Source organism: Rattus norvegicus, chromosome 5, assembly GCF_021556685.1.
Source record: "Rattus norvegicus strain SHRSP/BbbUtx chromosome 5, alternate assembly SHRSP_T2T, whole genome shotgun sequence".
NCBI classification, from domain to species: domain Eukaryota; kingdom Metazoa; phylum Chordata; class Mammalia; order Rodentia; family Muridae; genus Rattus; species Rattus norvegicus.
This window is the reverse complement of record NC_141538.1, coordinates 63,266,148-63,283,822: the sequence shown is the minus strand read 5'-3', so window position 1 is coordinate 63,283,822 and position 17,675 is coordinate 63,266,148. Positions and strand designations below refer to the sequence as shown.

General features: G+C 46.4%; 1 long non-coding RNA gene across 1 annotated transcript; it reads right to left on the bottom strand.

Moving 5' to 3' along the window:
* Positions 1–12,339: 12,339 nt before the first annotated feature.
* LOC148005765 (uncharacterized) lies at positions 12,340–15,912 on the bottom strand. Its single transcript, XR_015620192.1, has 3 exons — positions 15,585–15,912; positions 13,083–14,517; positions 12,340–12,935 (listed from the first exon to the last, which is right to left on the bottom strand). It is a non-coding gene; the product is annotated as an uncharacterized LOC148005765 (long non-coding RNA).
* Positions 15,913–17,675: the final 1,763 nt, after the last annotated feature.

The following is a 17,675-nucleotide window of genomic DNA, read 5'->3' as shown; positions in this document are numbered from 1 at the left end:
GAAATAAGCCTCCTGAAGAACACCCAAGGAGACTGAAGTCCAGCACAAAAAGCCTTTGGGATAAAATAGTGGGTTAAACATCTGCACACGGTTAGCTAAACACAGAAGGCCTGCTTCAATGCCGTCCCAGGGGAATACAAGGTCAAAAGGTTCTGCGGTTTCCTTCCCGTGGAGGGTGGATAATAAAAAAAAGGCCTAACGTGTTTAGAAAAGGAAATGTGGGGATTTGAACCAGCTCTGCCCAACCCCACAGCTCTCAGCCCTGGCAGGACATGCTCTGCTACAGACCTTGTGACTGAGAACAAAACAAAACCGCCTCGTAAGAGATTTTAGAACAAAATGGGAGAGGTGGTGTGAGCAGGGACCGATGAATTCCCCCATTCTCCCCTCCCCACCCCACCCCGGTGGCAGCCTTTCACCACCAGCAAGACTTAATTCTTCAACAAAACAAACCAGCGTGCCCAGGCTGGCTGAAGCACTCCAAGTCCTGTCTCTTTAAAAGTCACCAAGTGTTTGGAAACTCCCACCCTGCTTCCCAGAAACACTAAAACTCACAGGCCGCACACAGGCTAGGTCTGGTTGAAAGAAAACAGAGGTTGGAGGTGTGAGGGCCCTGGCAGAAAGGCTGTGTGAGGCAGAGGTTGGTCTGCAGCCTTCTGGCTTGACCACAGTTCAGCGCTCTGGAGAACCTGGAGAAAGAGCTGGAGTTGTCTCTTGCTCAGCTCTCTCCAGTTACATACTTAACTGCATAACAGTAAACCCATCAAAACCCCCATCATTCCGTCCCCGGAAGCTTCCCCTGCTTTGCACACCATGACACCCCCGCCCCCAGCTACAACGATGTTTTAACCCAAGAACATATCCTACAAGAAGTAACATTTTGACCTTCTATTTCAGACAAAGATATGTTTATGAGCTTACTTTTGGGCACGCCGTAGTCTAGAAGGAGACTGTCCTATGGGACAAATGGGATTGTTTGTCACAGAAGAAAGAGTACAGAACCAGACTGATAGACACCCAGACCAGCTGTGTAGTTCTGCACATCCAACCCTTAAAAAAACAAAGCAGGGAGAGGGGAGGGGTATGAGAGGAGGAAAGGGGATAGCATTTAAAAATGTAAATATATAAAATATCCAAGAAAAAGTAAAAATAAAATAAAAGTCCCCGTTAGACAAAAGATGCCCCACTATACAACAGGGACACTTTTCAACTATGTTCATAGCAGTCTTATCTATAAGAGTCAGTAACTGGAAACAACCCAGACGTCCCTCAACTGAAGGATAAAGAAAATGTGGTATATCTACACAATGGAATACTACTCAGCTATTAAAAACAAAGACATCATGAATTTTGGTGTCATATGGGTAGAACTTGAGAATATCATCCTGAGTGTGGAGCCACTGGACATGAACGCTGTGCACTTGTAAGTGCACATGAGCCATAGAGTGCAGGATAACCATGCTACAACTCACAGACCCCAAAACACTGGGTAAGAAGGGGGTTCTCAGTTAGGACGCTCAAATCTAAATCTGAATGAGGGGAACTAGTCATTGGTGGTAGATGGAGAGAGAGAATAGTAATTTAGTTTCATTTCTCTGTATGTGTTTTAGAGACTATAAAAAATGGCAAAAAAAAGAACCAAAAATAACATGTTTGAGACACTCATGTATTTTGTATACATTTGCCCCTAAAAGCACTTCCTGTGGTATAATTTTGTTAGTTTCGTACTTCTAGTGAAAGATCACCTTACTGGCCTTCAACGTGGAAAAACTGATAAAGAAAATTCTGTAAAGGAGTCTGCTTCTTAGGGGCCAGGCAACTGGCTCACTAGGAGACGGTGACTGCCAGCACCTCCGGTGACATGACGTGGTCCCTGCGAACTCAGATGGTAGAAAGAGAGAACCAAATCCTTTAGTCTGTCCTCTGACTTGCACACGGACCTCAGGACACATGGACATCAGGACATGCCCATGGCTGCCCAACCCCTACACAGTAAATAGACAATTTTCTTAAGAAGAGAGTGCTCTTTTAAAAGAGTGGGTTCCTTAGACCCCTTCCTCAGAGCCCTCCACGTCCTGCCCTTGCACCCTCAGTAAGGAACAAACATAACGCATTGCTTTCTATATACAAGTGTGGCCGACTTTCTAACGTTTCTTATGCATTGTGTTCACACCGTAGTAGGCTATGTTTTCCTACTTGCATCATTGATATCTCACAGGTCTGGAAAACATGTAACTTTCCCCATTAAAATAGATGTGTTTGGTGCCAGTAGTGTATCTCAACTGATAGAGTGCTTGCCTGGCATGCAGAAAACTGTGAGTTCAATCCCCCAACACTGTATAATAACCAAATATGACGGCATGTACCTATGGTCTCCACACTAAGGAGGTAGAGGCAGGAGGATCAAGGGCTCCAGGTCACGTTTAGCTCAGAGCAAGCTCTCATCCGGCCTATAACAGGAGGCCCTGTCTCAGGGGGTGGAGAGAATGGATTTCTAAAGCCAGGTATTCAGAGTAGGGAACACCTGCCATCTCAGCGCTTAACAGGCCGAGGACTGAGTATCCACAAGTCTGAGGGCCAGCCAGGGCTACCGTGAGATACTTTCTAAAACCAAGAGGCAGGGAGGGCCGGAGAGATGGCTCAGTGGTTAAGAGCACTGGAGACCCTTCCAGAGGACTGGAATTTGATTCCCAGCACCCACATGCTGGCTCACAACCATCTGACGCTCCAGTTCCAGGACACCTGATGCTCTCTTCTGGCCTCTCTGGGTACCAGGCAGGCATGTGATACACAGACACATGCATACAGAACACCCATATATACACTTCTTTAATTTTAAGGGTGGTGGTCTTCACCTAATCCCCTATCCCAGCAATGAAGTACCTCTACATAAAAAGTCATGGTTTGGAATTAGCATTGTCCTGCAGAGTGAAAACTGAGTCATATTGTCCCAGCTTGGCTTCAGGCAACTATTTTGGGAACTGATTGAAGTAGCTGTGGGTGGGACAGTCTTCATTCATTGCTTCAGGCACGAAGACAGCTTCTCAACATTCTGCGTTGGTGATCTGAGGGACCCAAGCTTGGCCTCTGACAGTTAAGACTTAGAGAATCACTGATGAGAGTCCACGAAGAGTCATGTGACCAAGGAAAAGGTGTTCACCAGCAAGGGTTGGGTTTAACTGAGAAGAGTGGAGCCTCCCGGTTATACTGCTTAAACAAGACAGCAGCATAGCTCTCTGACTAGTAGAGAGGCCTGCAGGGTGGGCGAGCCAGGGCTCTTGTCCTGGAATACTTCAGGCTCCCAATCCGCACTGCTTCTAGCGTCATTGGCCCTGTGGTACAGACCTTACCTCACGGTGTGAGTCAGCCTAGTTTGTAATGTGACCCCTCAAAGCACAGCTACAGGATGAAAAAGATGGGAAGTGATGGAGGCGGAAGCAGGTAGATCTCTGTGAGTTCAAGCCCCATCCAGACTACATAGCAATTTCCAGGTCAGCCAGGGCTGCACAGTGAGACCCTGTCTCAAAAGAAAACAAAGGCCGTATACCAACCATCCTTAGGAAAGGTGTCTATGAAGAACACCTATTCTCTAGTTCCACTTACAGTTAAATATTGAGACTGTTACTAGGCATCCATTACAGCTAATTGAATCTCTAGGCTAAGGCTAGTTTTGATTCTGGGTGACTGAGTCTCTTAGCTCCTTGGGGTATAGCAGAGTACCATAGGCTTAAACAACATTCAGTTCTTCCCATTCTGGAGGTTGGGGAGTTCAAGGTCATCCAGGCACCTGTTGCTATTCCCGGGAAGGCCTCCTTCTGGTCTTCCTGGCTCACGGATAATAGTTTCCGTGTTTGTGTGTGTGTGTGTGTGTGTGTGTGTGTGTGTGTAGGGGGGGAAGACAAAAAGAGACAGAGAGACAGAGACAGAGACAAAGACAGAGAGACAGAGAGAGAACATGTGTATACAGAGTGGAGAGAGAATCTGTGTGTATACATGGAGAGGTAGAATGTATGTGTAGAAAGAGAAAACAAAGAAAGAGAATGTCTCTATGTATTCTCTCTCTCTCTCTCTCTCTCTGTGTGTGTGTGTGTGTGTAGAAAGAGAGAGAGCGAAAGAGAGAGAGAGAATGTGTGTGGAGACAATTTTAGGTATTAGGGTCTCATATCAGGGCATAATGTTAACTACTTACCTCCCAAGAGCTCCTCCACATAGCATCTTATTACTGGGAGACCTGCTACAGATGAGCACAGGAGGGATATAAACATTCAGCTTCTAAAGCATCATGTGATCTGGTTTAAAATGGAGAATTCTTTGATCACTGAAGAACGGGAGACCAGACTTGGAGAGACAATCAGGGTTCTGTCTTCTCATTGTGGTTTGTTCTTATTGAATTCTGTTCTTCGACAATTTCGTACGTGAATAATGTATTCTACTTACCTTCCCCTACACACACCCTCCCTTATCCTTCCCCACACCTCTGACAATCCCTCTCCTCCCTTAAAAATCTTTCCTTCATATTTACTAGTTTGTGTCTTGCTCCATGTCCTGCAGCTTTTAATGAGGACGGTCTACCTGATCTTGGGTTTGAACTAACATCAGAATATGGTGGGCTCGCCAGTGGCGATACAGCCTGATACTATGCCTTCCTCTCCCAGAACCTGTGAGTGCCAACAGACCAGCAGTAAACGGTAGAACTAGTGAGTCCTGTCCATCCCTGCCTGTGTGTTCCTACAGGGACAGGTTCTTTGAGTTCATTACCACAGCCCTTCATACCAAGCCCTTCTTGACCTACAGGTCAAGAACCTGTTTTGTTCTTGATGTAAGAGCTGCCGCTGGGCCAGGCATGGTGGGTGGCACACCCTGAATCTCACCACTGGAGAGGTTGAGGCAGGAGGTTCTGAAGTAGGAGGCTAGCCTGGGCTACACAATAAGACATTTTTTTCAAAAGAGAAAAAGGGGGAGCTTTGGGGCTGCAGCTCAATGGGAGATGGTTACTAGAATTCAGAAGGCTCTAGGTTTGTGGCCTCAGTACCACAAACAAAGCGAAGGAAAATCCTGTACCTGCAGAAACTCATGCAGCTAATCAGGGAAAGAAGTCAATAAAAATAGGTATTAAAGCATTGCATTGATTTTTCTCATGGTGACCAGGACAATCTTACACAACTATTAAGTCACGATGAAATGACAATCACAGGACAGAATTAGTGGCTGTGCCTTTCCAGTTCAGACCCTGTGAATTATGAAGGCTTGATAAAGTGTCTAACGCAGTCTTTGTTCTTAATCCTCGCCCAGGGTCTGATGGGGTGGGCACAGGAATTATAAGCTGACCGTGTGCATCTGAACATGTGAGACCATGTGAGACCAGCTTCATTGACTGCTTCCAGACAGCAGGGACGTCTTTCACGTTCTGAGACACACTTCCAAAATGTTCAGGAATAAAACCTTCACTTGGGTATCTCAGAGATGAGACCTGCTTAGGAGTGATGTAACGACAATTTTCTCTGCTAGTAAATGTCCTGAGAAAACACTGCACCTCGTACCACAGCAAAGGCAGTATGCTGGCTTCATCCCCTTTTTTAAAGCTAGAGTCTGTAGCTCTAGTCTTAGTTACTGTTATCGCTGTGAAGAGACACCAGGACCAAGGCAGCGTTAGGAAAGAAAGCATTTGATTGGGGCTGGCTTACAGTTTAAAGGATTCAGTCTATTATCATCATGGAGGACAGCATGGTGCCCTGCAGGCAGATGTGTGCTGGGGAAGTAGCTGAGAGCTACATCCTGATCTACAGGAAGAGAGGAAGAAAGTGAGAAAGAAAGAGAGCGGGGAGAGAGGGAGGGAGAGGGAGACAGAGACAGAGAAACTGAGCCTTGCTTGAACTTTTGAAATCTCAAAGCCTACCCTCAGTGACATACTCCCTCCAACAAGACCACGCCTACTACAACAAGGCCCCACTTCCTAATCCTTCTCAAGTAGTGCCAGCCCCTAATGACTAAGTATTCAAATATATGAGCCTATGTGGGGGGCAGGGGAGGCAGTCTTATTCCTATCACCACATTCAGTGTTTCAGTTCAGATCTCAAAACTTCCCACACATTCACTCATTGGAGAAGGAAGATTGCCTTCAAGAGTTACTGCGGACAGACTCACCAGAGGCTACTTGTGCATGAGGCTTCTGCCCTGGACAGAAAGTGAACCAACCTCTAGGATTCTATCAGAGGCTCTGGCGGAAGGGGAGGGGCCTTGTCATTCCTGCCTCTGCCTCTGAGACTAAACACTTCCGTTGCAGACAAATATCCCCACAGCTGCTTCCAAGGCCAGAATTCCGGAACATCAGTAACCTGCAGACTTGATCCTGCCAGGGACTGATCTCGGGGATAGCACTCCCAGACCCTTAAAGAACATCTGAGCTGTGCTGCTCCTCATTGGCTTGCCGGCTTTTGGCTAGCATCCTGCTGCTGCTGGGTCCAAACCGGTTTCATTTAAACAAGCCCCAAGCGGCAACCTGCTTTAAGCTCACTTAATGTTTTATTTTCATTTTAAATACATTTCAGAATACTGTTTTTATTTTTATGCTTCTGGGCGCTTTGTTTTATGTATACATGCTGATACTGTGTATCATATCCACGCCTGGTGCCAACAGAGGCCAGAGGCATTGGATCCTCGGAAGCTGGAGTTCCAGATGCTGTGAGACACCTGACGTGGATTCTAGAACCTTCGCAGATCCTCCGCAAGAGCAGCAGATGCCCTGACTGCTGAGCCATCTCTTCAGCACCATGTTTGAAGCCCCCCACCTACCCCCTTAAGGTTATACCCTCAGATATTGAAGGCATGCCTGTAATATTCAAAGTTTTTCTTTAACTTGTCTGAAAATTTATCAGAAAATAATCTACTCTTTATGTACCTGGAATATCGGGATTTGGTTGTTTTTTTTTTTTCTTACAGAAATAAACTGGGGGGTGAGTAGCTAAGAGTTATTGCCGTTCTTCCATAGGACCTGTAAGATAATTCTCCATTCTTATTTTATATCTATGAGTCTTTTGTCTGTGTGTATGTCTGTGCACACTTACATGCCTGGTGTTTGTTCTTGGAGGCAGAAGAGGGTGTTGTGCCGGTGTTCCAGATGGTTTTGAGCCTCCATGTGGGTTCTGGGAATCAAAGCCTATCCCGGAAAGGCAGCCCCATGGTCTTAGCTTCTGAGCCATCTCCCATCCCATTAGTTATATCATTAGCTGAAGGACTCGTTCTCTCATCTGCATCTCCTTGGACACTGCACTTCAGGGTCACCGTTTACTCCCTTCTGAGTTCCATCTCGTGAACTTCTGAGAAGTGGGACTCAAACAGCCTGCCACCAGCACGTCTGGCCATATGCCGAAGAAGTTACTCTGACCCCAAGTAAAACCCGGTAGCTTGCCAATATTTTCACCAGTTAGGAATGAAAAGAATTTAGTCATAGGACTTGAAAATAAATTGAAGTCTCTTTTTAGCCATTTTTTGTTTTTAGTGGAGACCAAGATCCCATTCATTGCAAAGCGCTCTCCTAGGCATGAATGCCTGTGTTTGAGCCAGGAGTCACAAATGATTGACTATGACCCAGCACAGGGTGGGGTGGGATTCCTGGCACCTTTTTTTTTTTTTTTTAAGCAAAGGAAAAAACAACTGAGCAGAAATTGTTACTTTCAATAGCTTTTTGTGGGAATGTAGATGAAAGAGACCAGTTTTTAAAAATCCCTGTATTGCAAGAATTATAAACATGATTGTATAAAGCCAAAAAAAAAAAAAAAGTGTTCCAAGTCAATAGACATGTGACTTAGATTTTTACCTTTAGGGGCATTAACTAACAAGGCAGCTTTAGTCTGCTAACTTTTTAATCTAAGGGGCTCTGGATTCAAATGTTTACTTGTGAAATCTAAATATTTGCTTTTGCTAAAGCGAAGCTGAAAAATCTGAGCATCGGCCGAGTAGTCCGTACTGAAAAGGCCAGTCTGGTTGGAGACGGATGGGAAACCTACTGCGCACCTTTGAGCAAATGTGTTCTAAATCATCACCTTTCAGTGGATAATTTTACCTTTATATAGAATACACTTGGAAACTTTAGTCAAACGGCATCTCTTTTTAACTACATTTTTAAAGTTGTCTTACAAAGTAGTTGGTATCATTAGGTGACACAAATCAAGCGACCTGAATAAGAAAGAAAAAAAAATGCCTAGCTATCTTATGTGAAAGGAAATCTGGGGCCAGAAATCCTCAGTTTGACCTGTGGAATCCCAAGCATTAAATGTAGCGGGAGGCCTGCTGCATCAAAGAAGAATAGATACCCTAAATTAACGTGATTTTCAGATTAATAACAAATCCCTAAAACACTGGGGTATCCTGTGTTTTTCTGCTGCTCTAATATAATATAAAATATCAATGACAACGATAATAGCAAAAGACAAAATCTACCCCTTAGAGTGTCTCGAATCCCTGCTTAACGTTGGTTTTCTAACATCTCTCTCTCTTTATTTGAGAGACGTTTTTATTCCTATGAACTCAAGCACATGGGCTGGGGCAGGCAGAAGAGGGTGTCTTATTCCCTGGAGTTGTGGGGTTGTAAGTGGTTGTGAGCCGCAGGACCAGGGTACCGGCAACTGAACTCAGCTCTGGAAAAACAGCAAATGCAGAGCGGGCTCTCCAGCCCCGCCGCTTATTTTGCCCATGTCCTTGCACCTGTCGTAGGGCCCTCAGGTATTTCTTATTCATTTAATTTTTCTTTCTCTTTTATTCATAAGCCTTTCCTTTTCAAGCTCCAAAACACTCAAGATTTGATCCTCTGACCCTTCTCAAACAACTAAGCTATTACATGTTTCTGGAGGGGAGGACCGAGCTCGGAACTGAGAGCACAAGTGAGTCCCGTCTCCCCCACCCCCGCAAGGTCCCTGGCTGCTCCCTGCTCTGCAGCCCCAGGTCTTGCCTCCACAGATAAGCAGACAGCAACGCAAAGATCCATTTATATCCAGGAAGTTTTTCTGATCAGTTCTAATCCCATTTCTCTTGGTTTAGAACCAGGTCCCTCTAGCACAACAGATCTTTGCAAGCTTAAAGCAGACAGTTAAATATAGGAAAATAAGCATGAAAATTTATGTAGAAAATTGGGCACTGGTTTGAGAGTCAATTGTACCAAAACCTCATAATTAAATGTTTTAGGATGTGATAACAATATTTTAGTTATACTTAAGATAATAACCTCACTTTTAGAACTATTCGGAATGTTTGCAGGTTGATAGAATTTCTGGAATTAACTTTGTAACTATGAGTGAGGTTCATGGAAGATTACACCAGATAACTGAGTTGAAAGTGGCCAAACAGCAGGTTTATGTGACTATATCATACTATTCCGTGGGGGTTTTTGTTTGTTTGTTTTAGTGCTTTTTAGCATTATTTTGTTCCCATAAAAGTTTCAAGAACAAGATTTACAATCTCTGCCCTCAGGAGGCTGAGGCAGAAAGAACCCAAGTCTACAGTCAGCCTGGGTTGCATAGTGAATTCCAGGCCAGCTTGGGCAGTTTATGGAGGCCCTCTATCAAAAATAAAATAAAGTGAATTTAAACATTAGAAGTTATTTTATGCCAGGTGGGCAGAGGCAGACAGATCTCTGTGAGTTCAAGGCCACCCTGGTCTACAGAGTTAGTTCCAGGACAGCCAGGGCTACACGAAGAAATCCTGCCATGGACACAAACAAACAAAAGTTAATTGTATACATACAAGCACCCTGGTGCATTACCACGAAAAGAGAATGTTTTGGCACTTGCTACATCATGATCAACCTTGAAAATGGTACTTTGAGTGAAATAAGCAAGTCACAAAAGGAAAGAGAGAGTGACCCTGCTTACAGGAGAGAAAACTAAGTAATTAAATTCAGAGACAGAAAGGAAGATGGCTGGAGGCTTTGGGCAGAATTACCTTGTAATCAGTTACAGAGTTTCAGTTCAGTAGAATAGACATAGTTATGGAGGCAGTGGTGACGCTTATGCATCTTTGAAAATGTACCCAGTACCACCGAACTCTGCCCTTAAATGGATGGAAATGTGAGATACAGATGCAGCTCAGTGGTAGGTGGCCCAGCAACCACCAAGCCCTATGTTCGAGCCCTGCTACAGGGAGAAGCAGTTAAAATGATTAACTGTTGTGTGGCACATGACTAAAAAACAATTTGTAAAAGACATAGGGATTACTATGGTTAAAAAATAGAATAAAATAAATCTCAAAAAATGTTTAAAGGGAATCATATTCCTGGTTTCTCTAAACAAGCACAATTGTGTAGCTTTCTAAACCGCACACAATAGTGGCCTCTAGTGGTCAATCACTAAACTACAGCTCCTTAGAAAGTTGAATCAGAGCCGGCCATGTCATTTATTTCTCCGTTGTCAGTGGTTACCAGATTTCCAAACTCCACAGCCACGATTAGTTTTTAATGACAATTTGTATGATTTTCCCAATATATAAAGCAACAACAATACCACCTACTACATAACAGAATAAAACGCATTCTATGCCTTCCTGGGATCTGCTTACCAAAAAGTGAGTTAGAAACATTTGTCAAAAGACTCTATGTAGAAGGCTGGAGAGATGGCTTGGTGGCTCAGAGCACTGACTGATCTTCTGAAGGAGCCATGTTCAATCTCCAGCACCCACATGGCAGATCACATCTGTGTGTAACCCTAGTTCCAGCAGATTCCAGGCCTTCCTCTGACCTCTGAGGATATCCGGCTCTATGGAGGCTTTGCAGTCCTTCTGAGGAGAGGCCAACCACACCAGACGCAACCTTTGCATGGTAGACTGGATCTAACACGCACTCTCAAGGCTCACAGTGCCACAGCAGGCAATGAACCCCTTGGGAGGTAGGATGTTAGCCCCTTTTCTCATTTTGTGTTCCCTGGCTTCCACGGAGAAAGCTGTTTCCTCTGCCACACTCTCCCATCATCATAGGACCAAAGCAACAGGATCAAGTGACCATGGACTAATAAACACTTCCTACTTTAAGTCACTGGTCTTGTGGATCTTGTCACAGCTGAGGAAAGCTAACTAAAGCACTTCGTAGGAATAGCCAGAATGGTCCAGAATGAGACTGGAGCCAGGACTCTAGCAGCCCATCCTGACTGCTATCCTGGGACCAGCCCTCTGCCTGAGTCCACCTCTCCTAAGTATGGAGCCTTTGAGATGCAGATGTGCCTCGTCCTTGGGTTACACTGTAGCTGTTCTGTAAGGAGCCAGCACTGCTCTGTAAATCAGAAGACTCTCATTGTGAGGGATACAGAGTGTCAGAGGGAATAGGAAGTATGAGGAAAGTCAAAGGTCATGGAAATAGGGCCCAGAAAGTCATCATTTAGTCTGGAAGTGCCATAAGACGTAGCAGAAAATGCCCATTTCCTTGTCAGAACTTGAGCGCTTTGCTTGAAATGTGGGGAGGATGTGGGTGACTCCATTTTTTTTTAACTTGGGAGATCCACCTCAACTCATTTCCCTGATGAGTGAATGCAGAAAAGGACTTTGTTCATCTGTGCCCTGAGTGTCCTTGCTGAGTGTAGCTCTGAATGCCTGCTAGGCCGGAAGTCTCTTTGTGGAAACAGCAATGTTTATCTGTAATGACAACAGCCAGGGTTGCCTTGATGCCACGCTTAAAAAAATAATGCTAAGACTCAGCCAGGCACAGGGACATAAGCCTTTTATCCCAGCTCTTAGGAGGCAGAAGCTGGCTTATCTCTGTAAGTTCAAGGCCAGCCTGGTCTACATAGCAAGTTCCAGGACAGCCAAGGATATGTAGAGAGGCTCCCTCTTTAAATAAAGAGATAGATACATAGAAATTAGTTACGGGGTTGGGGATTTAGCTCAGTGGTAGAGCGCTTGCCTAGGAAGCGCAAGGCCCTGGGTTCGGTCCCCAGCTCCGAAAAAAAAAAAAAAGAACCAAAAAAAAAAAAAAAAAAAAAGAAATTAGTTACTACACATGATGAGAAGCCACACACTCTTGTTCCATGTCAGACATTCAGAAGGTACAAAAGGTAAAAGTAAGTCTCCTGCATCCAAACCCATCCCTGTGAGGCTGTCAAGTCTTTCCATACTTTTATTCCACAGTCACACGAATGCATAAATAATATGTAAATTAGGAGTTTTAAAAATGTTTACGTGTGTGTGTGTGTGTGCGTGTGTGTGTGTGTGTGTGTGATATGTGTGTGCAGGAGAGCATGGCTGCCCCGGAACTGGAGTTCCATGGTTGTGAGCTGACACGTGGAGCTGGGAACCACATTGGTATCCTCTGCAAGAGGATAAGAGCAGTAAGCTCTCTTTTCTTTCTTTTTTTTTTTTTTTGAAGATTTATTTATTTATTTTGTCTCTGTGAGTACACTGTAGCTGTCTTCAGACACACCAGAAGAGGGCATCAGATCCCATTACAGATGGTTGTGAGCCACCATGTGGTTGCTGGGAATTGAACTCAGGACCTCTGGAAGAGTAGTCAGTGCTCTTAACTGCTGAGCCATCCCTCCAGTTCCTAAATTAGGAGTTTTTGAGTTTTGTATTTTATATGGAGGAGGGTTTTTCATTTTCATTTTTAAATCTCTTTTGTCACAGTTTCTTGGCCTCTTGATTTGTTTTTGAGATCGGCCTCAAAGTCACTGGTGCAGCAGAGGAGCTGAAAATCCTAATCTTCTGCCTCAGAGCTGGGTTGGCAGGCATGTGCTCCCACCCCTGACAGGCATGTGCTCCCACCCCTGACAGGCGTGTGCTCCCACCCCTGATAGACGTGTGCTCCCACCCCTGACAGGCGTGTGCTCCCACCCCTGACAGGCCCCTGATAGACGTGTGCTCCCACCCCTGACAGGCGTGTGCTCCCACCCCTGACAGGCATGTGCTCCCACCCCTGACAGGCATGTGCTCCCACCCCTGACAGGCGTGTGCTCCCACCCCTGATAGACGTGTGCTCCCACCCCTGACAGGCGTGTGCTCCCACCCCTGACAGGCCCCTGATAGACGTGTGCTCCCACCCCTGACAGGCGTGTGCTCCCACCCCTGACAGGCATGTGCTCCCACCCCTGACAGGCGTGTGCTCCCACCCCAAAGCTGCCGTTCCTTTCCTGAAGCCATTCGGTAACTTGCTGTATTCTCTATTTATTGCTGACCAGTGGCCAAGCCGGCACAAGTCTTCACTATTTCACTTTATGGATGGACTGTAATTTGCTCATATATTTTCCTACTGATCAATACTTGGATACAATATTTCACAATTAAAATAATACTGCAAGAGCGCCTCTTTATATGCTTTTACTCGTGTGCCCTGTTTCCCTAAGATAAGGCTGGGGTGTTCAGTGCCCAGGGCCTAACCACCTGCTGTTCCAGCTCCTGTCCTGCTCGGTGTAAATGCAATTTCTCTCTCCCTATCCCCACTCATCCCCCAAGCTCACAGCACCCCCACCCCTTAGCTCTCAGACCTATGTGCATCAAACACCACATCACCTGTTTCTCGGCTGCCAAGAATGGGACTGACTAAAGGAGCCGGTTCAAGGACATGTTGGCTTGTGTTGCTCATTGAGTACAAGAATTTCAATAGAGAAATGTATGGACAAACTATGGCGCACACTAGGCTAATAGGTGGTACTTTTCAACATCTGCAGCTTTGCTCAGACGGTACAAGCATAGAATCTCAGCACTCAGGCTAAGACAGGGGGATTGCAGCGATATCAAGGTCAGCCTGAGCTATGTCACAAGACTCCATCTCAACTAACTAAACAAATAAATATAAAAATTAGTTTTAAAATGGACATAATTTTTATTAAAACATCTTTTAAAGCCTCCCCCAACAGTGACACACTTCCTCCAGCAAAGCCACAGTGCCTAGTAGTGCCACTCCCTATGGGCCAAGTGCTCAAACACAGGGTCTATAGGGGTCGTTCCTTTTCAAACCACCATGGAGTTCCTACTGTGTGAGTCGATACCGGATGAGAGTGAAACATTTGTAAAGGGCATTCCCTAGTGAATCTATGCTTAAATAGTTTCTGGAAAATAACAAGCACTAAAAAGCCACTTTTCAGATTTAAAAACAAACGAAAACTTCAACAACAACAAAAGAGGTACGGGCAGGCTGCATTCCTAGCTGGACGCCCCAGGGATAGTGTGAACCCTTACCTTTTCCTTCAGCTTCTAGAAGCTGCCACACATGGCTGGCATTCCCTCACATTCTCCTCACATCTTATTGCTGTCACCCAACTCTTCCGCCTCCCCCTTCCACATTGGAGAATACATCTTTATTGTAATGGAGCCTCCCATGTTGACCAAGACAATCATGTTATTGCGAGGTCAAACAATTAACATCTGTCATCCGTGATCTGAATCCTCCTTTTGAATAAACCATACACACGAGTTCTAGGGGGTTAAAGCCATGAACATTTTAGGAAAATATTACTTACCAAGTGCAGATGCCAGGAGTCCGGAGGTGGGGGCCTCTCAGCAGCTTCCGAGTTCAGGCTTATATATGAGGAACGTTCTCTGGCCCTGGGGTGGAAGGGAAGGAGGGCTGCCAGCTCTTTGCAAGGAGGTGACTGACAGGTGAGGTAAGTTGACTGACACTGAAGAGGAAGCAACCGGTGTTTATCTATGGTTAGGATGCCAATGCCCCTGGATCTCAGAAGGACAGAGGACCTCTGAAACACCACAACCCCCGCTTCATAGGCAGGGTCTATGGGTGTCTTAGGGTTTCCATTGCTATGAAGAGACACCATGACCAAGGCAACTCTTATAAAGGACAACATTTAATTGGGTCTCGCTTCCAGGTTAACAGGTTCAGTCCATTATCATCAAGGCAGGAAGCATGACGACATCCAGGCAGACATGGCACTGGAGAAGCTGAGAGTTCTACATCTTCTTTGGAAGACAAACAGGAGAACACTGCTGTCTTCCAGGCAGCTAAGAGGAAGGTTGCAAAGCCCACCCCCAGAGTGACACACTTCCTCCAACAAAGCCACACCCCTCGATAATGCCACTCCCTGGGCCAAGCGTATTCAAACCACCACAGTGGACATCTGGAAGGGTATGTGGAAGATAGAAGTGGCCACAAGGAGTGTCCTAGCTGTGGGCTCTGTTACTTCCTCCACAACCAGGGTACACAGAAAGCTGTCTTGGCAGGTTTGTTTGTCTTACAACGGGAGACCTGGAAATGGGTTAATGGCCTGTCTCAGAAGGCCTGGGACCAGACAGGCACAGTTAAACATCTCCCATAGGCCAGTGGGCTCCAGACCATTCTTTATTCTCTCTGCAGTCTTCCCAACCACACCTTTTTGGAGCTGGGTATGATGTCAGACATCCCAGGACTCAGGAGGCTGAAGCAGAGAATCAGGAGTTCAAGGCCCAGCCTGTGCTACGGAATGAGACCCAGTCTCAAGAAGAAGGCTCACAGGATTGAAGAGTCCAGTGCTCTGAGAGTTGTCAACACTATTGCCCTTAGGCCTGTGGTGTCTCTAAGATTTACATCATGGTGGAACAAAACCACTCACCTTATTGTCAGGAGGTAAAAGAGGGGATGAAGGAAAGCTGGGGTCCCACCGCGTCCTTCAAAAACGTACCTTCAGCTACTGAAGAGCCTCTTAAAGGTTCCGCCATCTTCCAGTAGTGCCACCCTGAGGAGCAAGCTTCTCTCACCTGGGCCTCTGGGGGCTGCACGCAGTCTCACTTGCCCAGACAATAGTTCACCAGGGCCTAGAGTTCTCCACATTCTATGCAGAAAGTGTGTTCTATAGAAAGTCAAGTTTAACCATACAACTGCACGATCACTCTACTTCTTCCTTGATAGTATATGATGAATTATTGGTGGGGAGGAGTGCAGAAGCTAAATTTACCTCGTTGTTTAAAGACTGCTTAACATGGATTGTGATGGCCCTGCTGGGACGTGCCAGTCAGCTACTCCTGTTGGCATTTAAAGCACTTCTAGCTGCAGATGTGCTGTATGGGGGCAGGGGGGGGGTGTCTGAGTGGGAGTGTGGAAACACCGTAGACCTCCACGTCTCCAACTGTGTGCCTGCCTTTTCAAGTGTCACGACCTCAGGAATGGGGATCTGGCAAGACACAATGGTCTTTTCTATTCCTTGGAACAGTGGTTTCCTCTAAGGAAGGTACTTTTTCCGGAAAACATGTTATTTCAAGGCCTCTTGATTCCAGAATGTAGCGAGTCCCACAGAGACACCCCTGCCAGGTTTCAGAGCCAGGGGCTGTGGAGAGAGGGTACAGTGGGGGGGGGGTGCCCTTCCCCATGTCTCCTACAGCTCGGAGCTCAAGGATTTCCAGTTTTCATCCTGCAGACAAGCAAGACAGGATTCTCATCTCTGCAACCTAGCATGTTGTGGTAGAAACCCAGCCAGGACTAACACAAAATGGCCAGAGTCCCCGGAACCTGCGTGGCTCATTCATACTGCCCCTTGATGAAGGCTGGAACTGAGGAAGGAGCCCCAAAACAGTAGGGGAAGCACGAAAGGCAGCAGGAGCTACGGAGCAAGCAGAAAGGGCGCTATATTTGGAACTGGGAGGACTGGGTGACAGAGTGACTTGGCCCCACATTGCCAGGCTGGCCTGAAGCAGATGCCTCCCTCTCTGCCACCAGCTAAACACTTCCTATTTTGCTGGTATTTTGGTGCCATTCCCTTTTCCTTGTACTGATGCCTCCTCTCTTGGGGATGGTAGGCAGAGGACTGCCTCTGGCAATAAGGGGGCTCCCTGCCGGCAGTTGCTGGGCCTGTCTCTCTTCTTATACAACAGGTAACACCAGGGAAAATGGCACACCACATCCCTCATACACCAACCATACAAATACCACACACACAAGACACACACAACAGAGCACGCAAACACACCACACCACCCACAGTGAAACCACACCCACATACCAAACACAGCAGACACACACACACACACACACACACACACACACACACACACACACTCATACCACATATACAAAATATACTCCACATACCCACATCCTGTACACCCTGCATTTCCCACCCCTCAGTACACAAGCCATATACTATACACATATCACATGTGCTAGCAAACGTTGTGTCAACCTAAGCCAAGCTAGAATCATCTGAGAGGAGGGAGCCCCAACTGAGGAATTCCTTCCATAAGACTGGGCTGTGACAGACACCACTACAATGAGCATCTATGTGACAGGAGAGAAAGAGAAGCAGTTTGTGCACCATGTAGAGGGAGGAACTGAAGAAGTGACTGCACTGAGGAACAGCCTGATGTGAGGAGCCTTCACTTCCGCTTGAGGCCACGGTGAGGTTCCAGCCTGGGCTGCCACCGAGGGCCATGTCTGGGTTCATGTCCATGTTACCACCGAAAGCCATCCGGACATCCCTGGTCTGGGCTGCTGCCTGAGGCCACATTGATGCCCACCTGCCCCACCCCTGGCAAGCTGCAGCACTGGGGTAAGCAGCCTCCATCTCACCTGGGCATCCCAGTAGAGCTGGCCCTGGTGGCATGAGTTCTAGAGAGCCACCCTGAGGGCCTGAGTGCAGGAGAGGAGGCCCTGACCCTCACTGGCCTTGTGGTGGTGTGGACATAGGAGAAATGTCCTCCACCTCCCAACCCCTCAGCCCTGCCTGGGCAGTGTGGGAGAGCTGGCCCTGCTGGTATGGGCATAGGAGAGCTACCAGGCT